The sequence below is a fragment of the Lutra lutra genome, chromosome 15 (assembly GCF_902655055.1).
Source record: "Lutra lutra chromosome 15, mLutLut1.2, whole genome shotgun sequence".
In the NCBI taxonomy this organism is placed as follows: Eukaryota; Metazoa; Chordata; class Mammalia; order Carnivora; family Mustelidae; genus Lutra; species Lutra lutra.
The window spans coordinates 53,018,310-53,037,263 of record NC_062292.1 but is presented as its reverse complement, the minus strand read 5'-3'; positions in this window follow the sequence as shown (position 1 = coordinate 53,037,263).

Sequence of the window (18,954 nt, the reverse complement as noted above, 5' to 3'; positions counted from 1 at the left end):
CCATTCATGCCAGGTTTGACCTGTTCCATACGCCAGAGATGAAATGGCTTTAGTGACCAAGAGCAAAGATCAGTGAAGATCCTTTGGACACTAGTGGATACCTTTTCTACCTTACATCCTTTTCCACCATATCATGTATGTCCGTCCCCTCCACCATTTGAAAAGCAGGAGAAAGAGTTAATATTTGTTAAAAGGATAACAATAACAAACAGAGCAATTCAATCCAAAAACTATATTAAACTAGTGTCTCAGTCAGCTGCAATAACAAAATACCAGAGACTGGGTGGCTTAAAAAAACACATTATTTCTTTCATAGTTCTGGGGTTTGAGAAGCCCAGCATCAACGGGCCAGCAGATTCAGTTCTCGCTAAGTGTCTCTTGGCTTGCAAACAGCTGCCATCTAGCTATGTGCTCATATGACCTCTTATTTGTGCATACATGGAGAGAGAGCTTCCTCTCTCTCTCCTCCTTTTCTTATAAGAACACTAATTCTGGGGTACCTGGCTGGCTCAGTCTGTAGAGTGCGTGGCTCTTGATCTCAGGATTGTAAATTTGAGCCCTGCATTGGGTGTAGAGATCACTTACAAATTAAAAAAAAAAAAAAAGAAAAAAAAAAGGAACTAATCCTATTATGAGGGCTACTCCCTTCATGACCCTATCTGGACCTAATTACTTCCTAAAGGGCCCACCTCCAAATACTGTCACTTTGGAGGTTAAGGCTTCAACATACGAATGGGGGAGGGCAAAGGGCACAAACATTTAGTCTACAACAATGAATAAGATTTTAATGTGATGTCAGAAGTTTTCAAACTGAATTGATTAAAATTAGTTCCCTCCCCCTCCCCCTACATCCCAATAAGTGGGAATTTTTAAGGAAATATGATTTAGAAGTTTTAATGAAATATGGCTTGTGATTTTAAAGAATAGCATAAACTAGTGAAAGAGTATGGTATAACAAAGAAAATATGGATTTCAGGGTTCACTCAGCTACTTAGTTTCATTGTTGTTGTTGTTGTTGTTGCTGTTAACACTGGCTCCAACACCTGCTCTATAACTGGGCAAGGTACTGGAGCTTCATTGATTTGGAATTTTCTCTTTCTTTAATTGAAATAATAGCACTTAATTCACAAGGTTTTTTTGAGAGAATTAAATAATATCTCTGCCCAGAGATTTCTTAGAACCTAGTAGTTTCTCAATATTTGTTATAATCACATAGCACAACATTGTGGAAAGTATACAAGAGAACGTTTTGGGAGCACCTGTGTTCCTCAATGGGTTAAGCCTCTGCCTTCAGCTTGGGTCGTGATCTCCGAGTCCTGGGATGGAGCCCCAGCATCTGGCTCTCTGCTCAGCGGGGAGCCTGCTTCCCCCAACCCCTGCCTGCCTCTCTGCCTGCTTGTGATCTCTGTCTGTCAAATAAATAAATAAAATCTTTTTTTTTTTTTAAAGGAGAACACTTTGGGGAGCCACTTATTAATCTCTTAATTTATCATTGAGAGACACATAATGTCTCTGCTGTATTTCTCATATCTCCATGTATATAACAATTAGAGAAGTACCATAAAAATTGTTACATACAGGGGCACCTGGGTGGCTCAGTGGGTTAAAGCCTCTGCCTTCGGCTCAGGTCATGGTCCCAGTGTCCTGGGATCGAGCCCCACATCGGGCTCTGTGCTCTGCAGGGAGCCTGCTTCCCCCTCTCTATCTGTCTGCCTCTCTGCCTACTTGTGATCTCTGTCTGTCAAATAAATAAAATCTTTAAAAAAAAATTGTTACATACACTAAAAAAAGTTTCTAAAATTAATTTCCTAAAATTAAACACAGGGAAAAGTAAAAATCAAGCATAATTCTACAATTCAGAGAAAAACCACTGCCGTTAAACATTTTTTATATATTTTCAGAAAGATACATTCTAGCACAGTATTTTTATCCTGCATATATATGTTTTAACTTCTTGAGTAAATACTCAGAATATTTATATAATGGGTGGATATTTACCTTATGAGAAATTAAAAGATTAATTTCCAAGTGAGTTGTCACATTTTCAGTTCCAGTGATATTTGAAAACTCCAGTTGCACACAAAACAACTCATTTAGTCCTCCCCCAAATCCTTTGAGGTCATTATCATCATCATACACATTCATCATGTCAGACTTTGAACCCAACCAATTTGATCCCTGCATGGGTTCTTAACCATTATATCACACCAGATCTTAGCAAGCTCATTTTAATCCTATCCATCTGTTTGAGAAGGTAGAAATTAAATGTGATGGGGAATTTCATCTCTTGGCTTTCATATGGAGCCTCCCATTTCCTCTGCCAGCATTTGCTCATGCATATGAACCACTCCTCTTCTATCTGGGCTTCTGCTTCAACATCGGCTCATTTTTTGTTCTTCATTCTAAGAAATCTAATGTGCTGCTCAAAAAGGGCTCCCTTTGCTGTTCTCCTTTGGGTTCTTCTGTCTGAGTCTCTAAAAGTTTGAGTGATTTACAGTGTCCTCGCTTGAATGAGGGAAATCACCTTCCCCTCCCATATTCATGCTTTATAGCGACCAGGCCAAAGCCTGCAGTCTCATGTTCTCAGATTCCTAGATCTTTTAGTAAGACAATTTCTTAAAATGTTCACTTCTTTGCTCTTCAGGCCATTGTACATGACCCTAGCTGCATGGAAGAAGCCAAAGAACAATTCAAGCAGTGCAAACTCTGACCCTGAGCCATCCTAGTACATCGGACTTTTACCACTATTGACTGAGTAAAATAAACCTTAGGATACCCTGTCAGTCACTCTCCCTTCTGCTATAAACATACTCAGAAATGCTGAAATCAGTCTTTTAGGCTAAAGTGAAACAAACAAACAAACAAAAAAAAACACAAATAAATTCAGATTTTTAAAAAAGTCAAGATTGTTATCTAATATTGTGCATATTTTGTGTTTGCTGAAATTTTCAGTTTTTCAATTATATTAACATTAAAGGCATACTGACATGATGTGGAATATCCAAGGATTAGTATTATGACTCAAATACTCATTCTAGAAGTACAGTATCATTTCCAAAATGGTGGTTCTGGCTTCTAAGGCACAGATATCACATCAGTTACAAAACGAAGCTCCTTTTAGTCACTACACATTAGACTGAAGACAGTACCAAGGTTGTCAACAACAGGTCTTTTTCTTTTCCTGTCATGTTCCCATAAGGTAAGCTATATTTTCAAGGTTCTTAATACCATTGAAAATAAGCTTTTGAAGTCATGGAATTAGGATTATGATTATTTTATAGTCTTTTATGTTTTTTCACAGAATGGAATGGAAGGACTTTTTTTTTAACTGTTGTTATTGCTACTATCCCTAGCTAATTATGCTTTAACTTCATCCTGAAAGAGAATTTCCAAAATGGAGAAATAATAATACTTTCATGCAGATCCGGTCCTTGTGTGGCAGAAAAGCTAAGTCATTCTTACTCTTTCAGGATGGAGATGAATGCACTAGATACCACTTCTCTAGTCTGTTGAGACCCATTGTTTGATAACCCAGAAAACTTTGTGCAAGTGGAGAATAGAGGATCTTACTCCATGTTTACTATGTGTCAGTACTTGCATACAAGTAGTCTTACAATTTTGGCACATTTTTTTAGAACTGGGCATTGGACAGTATATATTTATTATTATTATTATTATTTTTCAAATATTTTATTTATTTATTTGACAGAGATCACAAGTAGGCAGAGAGACAGGCAGAGAGAGAGGGGAAAGCAGGCTCCCTGCTGAGCAGAGAGCCTGATGCAGGGCTTGATCCCAGGACCCTGGGATCATGACCTGAGCTAATGGCAGAGGCTTTAACCCACTGAGCCACCCAGGTGCCCCTGGACAGTGTATTTTAAAGAGAAAACAATACATTTGCTGATAGGCCAAGCAGACCAATTTGAGGCTGGTTAATGGATGGCATACTGGATGGAGTCTAAGGGTATTTGATCTCTGTGCCAAATGCCTGGCTTCCAGTTTTGTGTCTAATGCTTATTAGGTATGGGACCTAGAATCTTTTTAGGTTCCAGTTTTGTTGATGGTAAAGTGGTATTGAAAATAAAACTTACCTAATAAGGCTATTGGGAAGATTAAATAAGATGGTCCATGTTGAAGGGCTCTGTTATGTCTGACTTATGGAAAGTCCTAAATAAAGGTTAGTTTTCATTTCCTCTTGATAATTAAACTTCACTTATCATATCTTCTACACTCATTATTTGATCTATTTCAAGAACAAGAGATTATAGAAAAAAGTGTACAAATCCTGGTTTTCAATCTAAAGTCAACTGATAACTGAATTTCTGACCTTTGTCAAGTCACTTATTTCTCAGGCTTTCAATTTAATTATTGGTGAAATGGACTCAGACTAACTAACTTTAGTGTCCACCAGCACTATAATTTTATGACTTTTTATTAAGTGTATAAATCTTCACATGAGAGTCATCCAAAATATTGGACAATATTAATCTTAAACATGATTCAAATAAAGCAGTGATTTTTTCCATAGGAAAAAATTCCTTTTGTTATTTTGATAGCTCCCAAAACAAAAATTTTGTTATTTTTCAAAAAACAATTTTTTGTATGGGTTTAAGTACATGAGACATTATGGTTTTTAACATAAAGAAGTAGGTAAATCTATTACACCATATAATTAAAGGACAGATTCAGAGACAAAATTAAAATTAGTGTATTCCTTTTTATTAAGTTTATTTATTTTAGAGAGAGAAAGAGTGCATGCATGTGAGTGGGGGGGATGCGCACACAGAGAGAATCTCAAGAAGACTCCCCACTGACCCTGGAGTTCCAGGTGGGCTCAATCTCAAAACCCATGAAATCACGACCTGAACTGAAATCATGAGTAGAAGGCTTAACCAACTAAGCCACCCAGGTGGTCCCTAAAATCAGTGTGCATTCTTATTTCATTCTCATATGACAGACAGAAAATATTTCACAAAATATATATCTACCATTATTACTAATATTTTCAATTCCTCTATTACGCACTGAAGATAAAATATAACTACTTATGATAAAAAATGTGATCAGTAAATACATAAATGCAAATTCTTTCCTTTCTGATAAAAATTTCCAGGGGATTTCTAACCCTTAGTGTATTTGCTTCTCATGAAATCCTTAACGTTCTAATGAAGTTATTCAATATTCATTATATACAGAAAGATGAATATATACATATATTTTTAAATTTAAATATATGATTCCTTTATTCTGAGAGATTTAGAATACCAACTCTTCCCACATAACTCAGCCATAATGTGTTATGTAAAGCACTTATTAACTGGATTGTAATTTTGTAGAAAATGAATATATTAATAGAAATATACTATATATTGAAATGGCAGTCAGAAAATATCAATTTGGAGTATCAAAGTGACTTTTAATACATGTTGCTTACAAACATCTTTGGAATTAAGAACTGAAATGAGAAAGATAATTTCTAGTATCTTTATTATCTCCATTTTCAAAAAACTGTGGGACCGTATTTGACTTTTTCCAGTTAGTCCTGTATTGGAAGGAGTGGCGAAAAATAGGAAAGCTAGTCATCATTGATTAGTTCTGATCTTTCTGTGCCATTTAATGCAGACGCTGTGGTTTGGCTACCCAGAGTTGGTTGCTGTAGAGATTGTAGGTCAGAGTTCTGTTATCTTCTACAGCCTGGCCATTGTCTTTTTAAATATTCAATCTCTCAATAAACTGAAAGAAATCACCTTGATCCATTATCTTAATGGGATCTAGCATTTTTGGAAGTTGCATGCATTCTTTAATGTATTCATTATTTGTTTAAGAATGACTGACTGAACATGCTTAAATCCTCTAAATCATGCTTCGAAATATGCAGTGCACTCCGAATATCTGGTTTACTTAGAAATTACATGGATTAAAGAACCATCTTACAAAGTATCTACTCTTTTTAAAACTAATACTCCCTATTATGAAAAGCCATGTGATAATTTGTTCAACATACTCAATGTTAAATATATTGAAATTTTATGAATACTGTTTCATTGGAACGTTATATCTTTGATGTTAAAAGGAATGAGCTAAATGATGTTAAAAAGAACAGCAGAAAAAAATTGTCTCAAAACCTTAGACTTTCTAGTTATGTTAACAGAGATATGCTGTAATCCAATGAGTTGTCACTAATGGCCTGCATTCCGGTTTCTTATTCTATAATAAAGTTTTATTGTAACACAGCTAGAGCATTCCTTTAAGTGTTGTCTATGATTGCTTTCTACACAATAGCAAAGCTGAGCAATTGTAGCAGAGACCATGTGGTCTAGAGCCTAAAATATTTCCTCACCTACCCTTCAGAAAAAAGTTTGCTAACTCCAAGAGGATATGTCAAAATCTGTGAAAATATAGTATCTGTGATCATACGATTGAACTGAGGTTGAAGAATCAACCCTTGAGACAGATATAATTTATTAAGCATTACTGAGCAAATTAGGACATTATAAGAAAAGTAAAGTTCTTTATTCCCTCTATTGCAAACACAGAATTCCATTAGCTCTTCAGAAGAAAGACTCCCTTAGAGCTGGTTTTGTCTTCTACTTATAGGATGCATCTGGATCAATTAAATCTTTGTCATGCATGAATAATTTCAGCCCCGTAGGTAATTAGAACATTCATTCTGCCTCACAGTTAACTCTGAGATTAAAAAGGTAACTTTATTTTCCTTAAGAACACTAATCAAGCTTCAAAGTGTTCACATTTTCATTAGTATGAAAATGTGACTGAATAAGAATGGAAATCATTTATTAAATATATCAATTAGCCAATAACGTACTTTTCTAAATGTTTGTATGTCTGGTAAAGTATCTTAGAGCCTGAATTTTTATATTTTAATTCCTCACAAATAAACCATTTTTTAAAAAGATGACTAATTATATGAAACCTAATTTAAATCTTCATTCAATTTATAACCATTTACTAATAGCTCTCCTTTTTTACGTATTTGGAAAAGATTATTGAGTGTTTTCACACATGTGAGCACACAACCTCCTACTCACCTCTGAATTTGCTGAATACCACATAAGTAGTTTCACTAGGTAAATGAGCCCTTACTTTGTAAGCTCCCAAACTACACACTATAAATAAATAACAAAATACGAGTAAATTTTTAAAAAATAAATCACATAGATAAAAATCACTCTAGAAAATATTAGAAGAAAATAAAAATAATTTCTTATTTTTAGTACATGTATTTTAGTAATATTTTGAGAGATTTTTATTATAGTACAATACTTCATTGTCCCCATAAAATAAATTTTTCAAAATGATTTTCAGCCTTCTCATTTTGCTGAGTCATCAAAACCTAAAATGATTTATTGTATTGCCTTGTGAATTAGTAATATTTAGGGAGCAAAACATATATGACTATGTGACTTTAAAAAATAGTTCTAAATTCCTGTACCTTTTAGTTCTTTTTATTTATTAGTATTTCTGTTTTTTCCTGTTAGAGATTATCCATTTTTAATGCCAAATATGTTTAATTCCATATTGATTCTACTTGCTACTTTTGTCTAATTTCACAGCATACAAACATTTTTAAGTACCTCTGCATCTAAGTTGTGGAATAGCTTCTAGTGATAAAAAAAAATAAAATAAAATAACATTTCCTGCTCCCAAAGTATCCAATCTGTTTGAAGTGAAGGGTATATATATGAAATTACATTCTTTTAATAAGCATTATAATGCATTAATGAAAACACAGGGGAGAGAGACTAATTCTTCTAAAACAGAAGAAATTTATCATAAGGAGGTATGCATAATTATTACATATATATATCAATATATATATAATTTGTTATTTCTTCAATTGATTTTAAAAAAAAAATAAGCTATGAAAGATGTTATCTTTACTTCTATAAAATAAAATATTTTATAAATAAGTAAAATTAGTGTTTCTTAGTGGAACTATTTACTATTTTATTTTCCCAGAGATAAACCTTCATTACATGCCTAAATTAGATATAAACAGAATATTAATAAAATAATGTAAATTATGTGCTTATTTAACATCTGTACCTATCTATCTATCCTCTATCTACCTTGTAGATATACATTATACCTTCACATAAAATTTAGAGAAGTAAGCTTTTTGTTTTTGTTCATAAATATAAAGAGAAGTATCTATATCTACCTTACCCACATTAATAACTGCTTCTTCCCCAGGAATTATTCTTTTTACTTTTTATTATAAATACTGGTTGCTATACTAATGAAATATATGAATAGAAAGGTGTATTCTATGCTGTGACTTATCATCACACTAAGGAATGCTAGCATTTTATTACTATTTACAGAAATACACAGGAAAATGTGTGATTTCAATGGTTGAAGAGTAACCAAAAAAAAAAAAATATATATATATATGTATATATAATTGAAGATAACACAAAGACATGGGAAAAATTTCATTATCATGAATTGCAAGAACAAATATTGTTAAAATGTCTATACTACCTGAAGCAAACTACACATTTATGCAATCCTTATTTAAATACCACCATCATTTTTCACAGAGCTAGAACAAACAATTCTAAAATTTGTATTGATCCACACAAAATCCCAAATAGCTAAAGTAATGTTGAAAAAGAAAAGCAAAGCTGGATACATCCCAATTCTACATTTTAAGCTCTATTACAAAGCTGTAATCATCAAGACAGTGTGGTACTGGCACAAAACCAGACACAGATCAATGACAGATATAGTCCAATGGTCCAGATATAGACCCACATCTCTGTGGTCAACTAATCTTTGATGAAGCAAAAAAGGATATCCAATGGACAACATGACAGTTACTTCAACAAATGGTGCTGAGAAAACTGGACAACAAGAAGCAAACGAGTAAAACCAGACCACTTTCTTACACCATATACAAAAATAAATTCAAAATGGATGAAAAACTTTAGTGTGAGACAGGAAATCATGAAAATCCTACCCAAGAAGACAGGCAGGATAGCACCTTTTTACTAGATCTGTCTTCAGAGGCAAGGGACAAAGTAAGACAAAAAAGTGAATAAATATCACAACAAAAATCACATAAAAACAAGCAAACAAACAAAAAGTGCTATTAGGACTTTGTCAAGATAAAAAGTCTTGGGATCCCTGGGTGGCTCAGTTGGTTGGGTGTCTGCCTTTGGCTCAGGTCATGATCCCAGGGTCCTGGGATAGAGCCTCATGTCAGGCTCCCTGCTCAATAGGGAGCTTGCTTCTCTCACTCTCCCACTGTACTCACTCTCTCTCTTTTCTCTCTCCCTCAAATAATGAATAAAGTCTAAAAAAATTTTTTTTTAAAAAAGATAAAAAGCTTCTGCTCAGTGAAGGAAACAATCAACAAAACTAAAAGTCAACCAATGGAATGGGAGAAGATATTTGCAAATGATAGATCTGATAAAGTGTTAGTATCTAAAATCTATAATGAATTTATCAAAATCAACAACCAAAATCAAACAATCCAGTAAAGAAATGAGCAGAAGACACGAATAGACATTTTTCCAAAGGAGATATTCAGTTGATAACAGACACATTAAAAAGGTGCTCAGCATCACTTATCATCAGGGAAATACGAATCAAAACTATAATGAAATATCACCTCAGCCCTATGAAGATGGCTAAAATTAATAGCACAGAAAATAGAGATGTTGGAGAAGGTGCAAAGACGGGAGAAAACGCTTACACTGTTGGTGGGAATGCAGGCTGGTGCACCCACTTTGGAAAACATTGTGGAGGCTCCTCAGAAAGTTAAAAATAGAAGTACCCTAGATCCAGCACTTGCCCTACTAGGTATTTACCCAACAGATACAGAAATACTGATTTGGGAAGGGGCACCCCAATGTTTATAGCAAAATTATCAACCATAGCCAAATTATGGAAAGAGCCCTAATGTTTATTGACTGATGAATGGATAAAGAAGGGCTGTGTGTGTGTGTGTGTGTGTGTGTGTGTGTGTAATATGGAATATTACTTAGTCATAAAAAGAAAATGAAATCTTGCCATTTGCAATGACATGGATGGAGCTACAGTGTATTATGTGAAGTGAAATAAGTCAGAAAAAGACAAACACCATACGATTTCATTTATATATAGAATTTAAGAAACAAAACAGATAAACATAGGGGGAAAACGAGAGGCAAACCATAAAACAGGCTCTTAAATGTAGGGGAAAAAACTGAGGGTTGCTGGAGGGAAGGTGGGTGGAGGAAGGAGTGAAATGGGTGATGGGCATTAAGGAGGGCACTTGCTGTGATCAGTACTGTGTGTTATATGTAAGTGATGAGTCACTAAATTCTACTCCTAAAATTAATATTACACTATAAGTCAACTAACTGGAATCTAAATATAAACTTTAAACAAAAAGGAAAACTACAGTCATTTATTTGGAATTTTATTCCAGTGACCATCAAGAAATTATAAAAATGACTAACAATTGAGTTTGCATATTTATTGTAATAACCCCATTTGCAGTGTTATTTATAGTTCTTCAAGGAGTTTTTATTTATAATCAGGATCTTTGGTCCCGAAACAACTTTTGAGATATACCAGACTGGTGATTATTATCATTTTTTAAAGAAGAGGAAGCAGAAGTTGAGAGAGTTTAAATGATGTTCCCATGGACACAGAGTGCTCTTAAAAAGAAGGGCCACAGTAGATGTGTATTTTTTTATAGATAGGATTCAAGGGCAGCAATATGTTTAGAATTTAATTTGATCTATAAACTGAATGCTAATGTTTTGTTCTAATGTGTGTTTATGTGAACAAACTTGAGAGTAAAAATAAAGTGTGTGAATTGGTTCTTTTGAAAATGAGTATTATGTAAAATAATAAATCAAAACTACAGTACTTTTCTTAATTTATTCAATCTTTCTCACCTGTGATTATCTTAAAGTCTTTCAGTTTGTAGTCTATTTGTCACTTGTTTACTTTTTGTTAGAAATTGTGTGATAGGTATAATATTGGACTTACCACATAGATGAATGTATACTTACACAGCCGTTTTCTTAAAAAATACACATCTATACAATCTGTCAATAGTAAAAGTGAATTCTGTAGCTGATCCCAAAGATACAAAATTAAAAATAGGAAAAAAGGGAAATAAATTAAAGTTATATTTATACCAGTAAATTTCTTAAGGTACTTTTTTAATGTAATGATGTCATATTTAAAGATAAACAATCAATTCCTAAATGTGTTAGCTAACATTTTAGGATCCTTTCGATCACCTTAATATGATCATGTAAACACATTTTATAGGGAGCCATTTAAACAGATATAATTTCCACATTCAAGATGTTACATTCTAAAATATTCTGACATATCTAGAAGTATTACAGAAATCCTAATAACTAAGTAAATTAGTTAAGAAAGAGATAAATTTGATAAAGATATAACCAACTTTTTATTTTCTTGGGGGAAGACAGAAAATGAAATCTACAGATAATCCTCAAATCTGATTTCTGCAGTTACATTCAATCTGCTGCCTTGCTAAAACTTTCAACAGAGCTGATCATGCAGTCACATTAGCCAAAGAGAGTAACCTTGTTTCTCCTTTCCTTTAGACCAGCTTAAGGAGAAGGGCAAATGGAGACAGGCTGACAGCAGAGAGAGCAAGATCTCTCTCTGAATCATTCACAAGACATATTTAAACCTGCCATTCTGAATGGCTACCTCTTACATCACTAGGCACATATGGGTAGTTCTAGCCACCAAATTCACTTTGTGATTACATACTTAAAACATGATTTGCATGGCCCCTGAAGTGTTGCCACAATTTATACTCGACTGTGTTTCATAGAGAAGTAGTCAAAGGTGTGGAACAAGTAGACAGAATTCTGTTTGCATTCTAGCTTTGTCATTTGTAGCAATAACCTAGGGACAAGTACCTTAAGTCCTGTAAACCTTGGTTTCCTCAGTACTTAAAATGAGTTTTGAAAGTCTACCTCAATTAATTTGTTGTTTGGATTACAGCCTGTGTACCTTTCCTGACATGGTGACTTACACATAGAAGGGGAGCAATGAAAGCATCAAATAGTGTAAGAATGATCAAATGAAGATGAGTTTAGCCTGGGGCACTTGGGTGCTGCAGTCCTTTAGCAACCGACTCTTGGCTTCTGCTCAGGTCATGATATCAGGGTTGAGATCAAGCCCCCCATGGGGCTCTGTGCTTGGCTGAGGGTCTGCTTTTGCTTCTGTCTCCCTTTGCCTCTGCACTCTCCCCCACAATAAATAAATTGAATATTTAAAAAAAAAATGAACTGGTACAACTGTGTGCCTCAGTGGGTTGAGCATTTGCTCAACATCAGCTCAGATCATGATCCAGGGATCCTGGGATTGAGCCCCCACAACGGGCTCTCAGCAGGGAGCCTGCTTCCCTTCCTCTCTCTCTCTCTCTGCCTGCCTCTCTGCCAACTTGTGATCTCTGTCTGTCAAATAAATAAATAATATCTTTAAAAAAAAAAAGCATTAACTGAGGGAGTAAGTGAGAATAAAGAGAACGATGATTTGACTAATTTATTTAGTGTCTTAAGTTTCGTCTCTACAGATGCAATTTGTTTGTTGTTTTGATTCTACCAGGATTCTGACTTTATGTTTGCTTCCATCAAAAGTAACTTCAAGGGAGTGGATCATAGTATTGATTTTAATAGATTACAGAAAGAAAATAAAACCAAAACCAAAACCAATCTTCTCTTTTGCCCTACCAAAATTTTACTTCAGATAAGCTTCAGTGCCAATTCAAAATAGGGGAGGGGGAGAAGGTAGAGTGCATGCAAGGGTAAATTCCTATTTGCCAGCAATGCCCTGCTCTCTCAGCACCTCCAATACACAGAGAAGGGACACACAGGCTGAGTTCCCCCAGAAGCATCCTGGTTCCCTGGCACGTAGCAATGGACAAGCAATCCTCCATCAGAGACAGAGCACCACATAGGAGTTATAAGTTATGAGATACTGTATCCTTTAAGCACAAAATCAATCTCTCCAATAACTCACCATCCCCATGGACCCAGCACCAGGCCTAATATCCCTGTTTCAGAAACTCCTTTGAGTTATGACGTGACCTTCAGAAAAATCTTCGTTAAATCAAAGTATATGACTTGGGAGGTTTAACAACCCAGTGTCTTATCAGTTTGAATTAGATAATTAGCTGTCATAAGGAGCCCCTTGAGAGAGAAACAGGTTAAGTACATTTAATTGAGCAGAAGAATGAATAGACATGGAAGCATTTTCACATATCACAGCCATGCTGCCATCTGTAATAGTAGCACACAGAAAGCAGGGACCTCTGGAGGATTTAGAGGATCTACTGAAGAGAAACCTACAAAAAGAAAAGGTAACAGCAAAGGCCAACAACATCCCAGAGTAAAAACAAAAACACAATTGTCATCTCTCTGATTTTGCTTTGACTGCCCCTGGCCTGGATGTGACCTATTCATTTTTACCCTGGTTCTAATGGCGGAACATGAAAAGTGGCGTGCTGGAAAGAGCACGGAGTCGTCCCAAATCACAGCCGTGATGCAACTTCTGGAACAACCTTCTGTGTCATTCTAGAGATAATTAGATTGCAGATTCCCTGCAGGCAGAAAAACAAACAAAAACTGTGCCGTGGAGTTCTTCGTTTTCTTGATGATTTTTTTTTCTCATTTGTCCTTGCAAATGTATGGAGAAAAGAATGGCTGTATTTCTTTCAAAATAGTGTCATCCTAATTTCTAGATTTGTTTTCCTCTCTCTCTAGCTAATACAGTGTAACCTTATAAACATCATACATAACACAAATATGAAAGGTCTGTGAGAGGTGGAGAGAAGGAGGCACAGTGGCAAGGAACCTCAACACCTGAGGACTGATATGGTGTGAAGTTCCGTAGATTTTCTTTTCTTCTCATTTATCCAGACAAAGAATTGAAGCTGGACACCCAGAAATGCTAACAGATGTAGCAAAAAACAAACAAACATACAAACAAACAAAACAAAACAACAAACCAACAACAAAAAACAAACCAACAACAACAACAACAACAACAAACCCCACAAAAGCCTGACCTCTCTGACCAAAAATCCAGGAAAGAAAGAGCCTAGCAACACAGAAAACTTTGAAACAATAACCAATCTACTGCAAACAAATACACAAAACAGACAAACATAAAGAAACAAAATCTGTGACCTTCTCTCAGCTGTGTCAGCAAAGGCTGAGTGGAGAGTCTAGACGTCCATACTTGCCAGGTTGTTGAGGTGCCCCAACACTCCTGTCAGAGAAAGTAGAGTGGCAGCTATCACTTCTAGGGGCTGAGGTAGAGCTCATGACAATAGAGCCCAGATAGTCACCACCTCCAAGCAGGAACAAGTGATGTCCCTACCTTTTGTCCCACCACTGTCACTGGAGACCACATGGGAGCCTATATCCACACCTACGTGGCAGTAACCATCTTCATTTATAAGATGACATCCATCTTTATCCATAAGACTAATAAGTAGTAATAGAATGAGTAAGGAGTAATAAAGGGGGAGGCCTGCTGAATCATGAGATTCAACCGTGATCCTGAATCTTGTACCACAATACTCAACACATTCAGGTTTCAATGGATAATGACTCGTCATGTCAAGGAACAGAGAGATCTCAAGCAGAAATTCCACCCCCCCCCCCAAATACTGGTATTTATTATCCATTTATCATTATTTCCTGTTTTGAATATTTATTCTTTTATGTGAAAACTAAGTAATTTCATGCAAATCTAGAAATATCTATATTTATATGTATGTATAATATCGAAATTATATCCAGAAATTAAAAAGAAACCCCCCTTTTGGACTTGAGCGTCTAACTGTGATGTAGTAATATGGACCAGACTCCTTTTCCTGTCATAAGCAAGTAGAAAACTAGACAAAATATATAAAATGATGATTATTAAACATTAATAAACAAAAGAAATCCTAAAAATCCTAATTAATCCAAAAGAAGGCATAAAAAGAGGAAAATATGAAGCAAAAAACACATGGAGAAGAGAGAAAACAAAGAGCAAGATGATAAACTAGAATCCACCCATATTAATACATTACACTAAAAATAAATGGTCAAATACTTCATGTAAAATACACAAGTGGTTAGAGTACATTAGAAAGAATGAATGAATAATATACTATATGCTGTGTATGAGAAACTTACTTTAAATAAATGAAACATATAGATTAAAAATAAAAGGAGGAAAAACAGTACTCTTTATGTATTAATCTAGGGCCCAGTGAGGAAACAAGACACCATAAAATAATTTGAACAGAAAAATTTTAGTATAAGGAATGATTATAACAGGGAATTGGAGTAAGGAGGGAATGGTTAGTAAGAAATACAGAGAACTCTAGGAAATGGGGGAATCACAGATATAAAGAGTAGCTACTGCCCCTGGAGGCTGAGCTAGAGCTCATAGGAGGAAGCCCCTCCGCCGGAGGTTAGATCAAACCTTGCTGGAGAGAGCACAGCCAGCGGAATGTTGGACATCTGACCAATGAATGTTGCTGGACATTCATCTTCTAGGGCAAGGATTGGCAACCTTTTCTATATAGGCCAAGAAGTAAACATTTTAGGCTTTGTGGGTCACACAGACTCTGTCACAACTAATCAGCTCTGCTTAGTACGAAGACCCCAGGACAACGGATTAAAGGAATAGGCATGGCTAGCTTCCAGTGAAACTGTATTTATAGAAACACCTAGTGGGCTCGATTTGGTATACAGGCCATAGTCTTCCAACACCTACTGGGGGATATCAGGGAAGTTGGTTCAAAAGGTGATGTCTTGCTAGAGATGCTCACCCACGGAACAACCTATGGGGGAGAGTGGATGCTGGGGAAGCTTCCAGAGACTGAGTGTTGCCCATAGCCAGGTGCCAGAGAAACCTATTTTGCTCTGGGAACCGAGTACTGGGGAAGCTGTGCATGCTGCAGGAATCACTTATTTTTCCAATGGTTTTTGCCAAATAAATTTTAAAAATCCCATTCAGATTCTAATATAATTTAGGAATTCACAGTATTTTTTTTCCCCTGATTTTTTTGGTCTCTCATGGCTTATGTTTATCAATAAATTATTATGCATTTTTTCATATTGGTATGGCTTATTTTCTGATAAATTTATTTTTAAATATATTATCTTTTTTTGTTGCCATTCTTAATGTGATCCCTTTTAAAATACAGTTTTAACTGCTCAATGCCGAAAGATGCACAATAGGTACTAGATGAAAATGACTGGTTTGCCTTGTCCACTCAATTTTACCTCATAATTTTATCTTATTTTTTGAAGTTGCTAGAGCTTCAAATTGTAGTATTATCATAACTCTCATAGTGATTAAGATGTAGAATGTAATATGAAAATAGGTATCTTAGACACAGAAAATATTCTAATTTGAATTTACTAAGGTTGAAAAGTCAATAATGAATATTGATTTTTAGAAAATGTCCTTTTGCACCAATTAAGATGCCTAATTTTTTTTTCCTTCAAACTGTATACAAAATTTTAAGGGAAATAAATTACCATTAAGTGATATCTTATAAAATATTGTTTAAGCTGTAGCATTGGTTTTATTTTTTAAATACTGTTTTAGAGACATCACTTACACACTGATATTTAGATGATATGGAATATATATTAAAATAGTTTATTACCTAGGGACGCCTGGGTGGCTCAGTTGGTTGGACGACTTCCTTCAGCTCAGTTCATGATCCTGGAGTTTCCGGATCAAGTCCCGCATCGGGCTCCCGGCTCCGCGGGGAGTCTGCTTCTCTCTCTGACTTTCTCCTCACTCATGCTCTCTCTCACTGTCTCTCTCTCAAATAAATAAATAAAATCTTTAAAAAAAATAGTTTATTACCTAAAAGTCAACTAATTTTGGAATAATCCTGAAGATTATTTTTAATAATAAACTAGCATTATAAGTAAATATATAATTTGGATATTTAAAATTCAGCTGTATTTCTTTTAATATTTTTCTAGTTCACAAGGTGTACTTCAGATATCAATGAAGAGAAAATTAAAATGATTATTCTTTCAGAGTCAAACAAAAGTCACAATGTCTACATTCATCATCTATCATGTTTTCTATTAGTCTTTCAGAGCTAGTTTCCTTAAGATTTATATTCTACTTCTATGCAATCATAATCATCAAAGAGAGTGTAATGAGACATCGTCAATTTAAATTTTCAAAAGTGCCAAGTTGATTGATCTTTTAAAGTGCCACAGGGATCTTGAAGGTAAACATCCTTTTCAGTATTATTAGTTTAAATTCGGTGGTACAGTGGATCCTATGAGAATATTATGAACACTGAATCCTACATAAAATTTTATATGCTACTGCACTAAATTATAACATATGCTTGAGAGACTAACAGTTAATTAACACAATCCATGAAGGAAAATCAAGAAGCCAATATGATAATCTCATAAGAGGTCTTTTAACTGTTTTAAATATACAATTAAAAATACCATATCTGTTCACAAACCATGAAAAAAAATCCATGTTGCAAAGGTCTTAAATAAATAACATGCAATTTCAAAGTATAGGATAGTATATTGGTGGTATATTATATGGATCCAATTATGTGGTAAATAATTACTCAAACTTCTTTCTGATAATCAGGACATTGGTGAATCACATAGGCACCAAACTTACACTTGCCCCTCTCTTTATGGGTCTTCAACCTTCTTCCTTGACAAAAGCTTCATATGGCAACAGTTTAGCTTTCTGGCAAGTATGTTCTCTAGAATTAATAGATATTTATTTACTACTAAAAGTCTACCACATCTTTGAATCATTTTTTAGGTTTAAGGTATCCTATGTAATTTTAATTTTCTAGGAATAGATAACAGAAAAAATTACTAGTGCAGGAAAAATATTCTTCAAACCAAACCAAACTTTAAAACTTAACTCTCTTTGATCAGTTAAAGGTATGGAAAGGGAAAACAACTCCAGTTATTTTAATAGACATAAATCAATATAAAGAATCATTCACCAGCTATAGAATAATTAAAAAGGCAAAAATGGAGAATGGCATACCAACACATAGAAACAGTAGGAAGCAGCTACCACAAGGAAGTGTTAGAATTATAGACGTTTACAGTTTGAGAGAAGAGCCCCTGGGAGTTGGGAGCCAGACCTTGTACAGCCTCCAGGGGGCTTGGACTATTATCCCAGAGAGCATGCGCAAAGCTGGTTTAGCAATTTTTGGCAAACTGAAAATTGGAATAAACTACTATTCCAAGTGTGGAAAAAAAAAAAAAACTAAACTAAATTAACAACAACAACAAACTGTGCTCTAAGAGGGATGCTGTCAAGAACAGGAAGAGGACAGAGGAGAAGAAGCAAATAAGAAGGCTGTGTGTTCCTTCTTCCTTCTCCAGCTGCTAGTCTCCTGGCATTCTCTGTTGTTAGAGCCAAGAGAAGTCAGTTGTCAAAGGAAGAATGTGGTTTGCAGAGACACGGTCCCCTTATCACAAAACCAGTAATAGAGAAAAGTGGGTGAGAAACCTGGATAATGTTTAACCAATGGCATCATAGTGTAAGAAAATTCAATATTCTTAATGTCAAGCCAAAACTTGAAAACATCATTCTATAAAAGCATTTCTGTGAAAGATTGCTGTATTTCTTTTTTCTAACTCAGTGTGAGACTATGTCTCGGAAATTCTAGTTGAGTGGATACTTTCAGTTTTCATAGCAATGTTTCCATTCACCTACAGGTGAAAGATTTTTCTCACTTCATGTGTTGGTAATTATCTGACATGATTGAAGCAATTCTCTTATTTTCTTTTAAATTATTTTATAATTTCAATATCCAGATTTCTATCTGTTTAATATACCTGGGATTTATTTTCAGTTTGGTGTGAGGCATGATTTTACGTATCACTACTCCCATCCCATGTGGGTAGGCAATTACCTCAG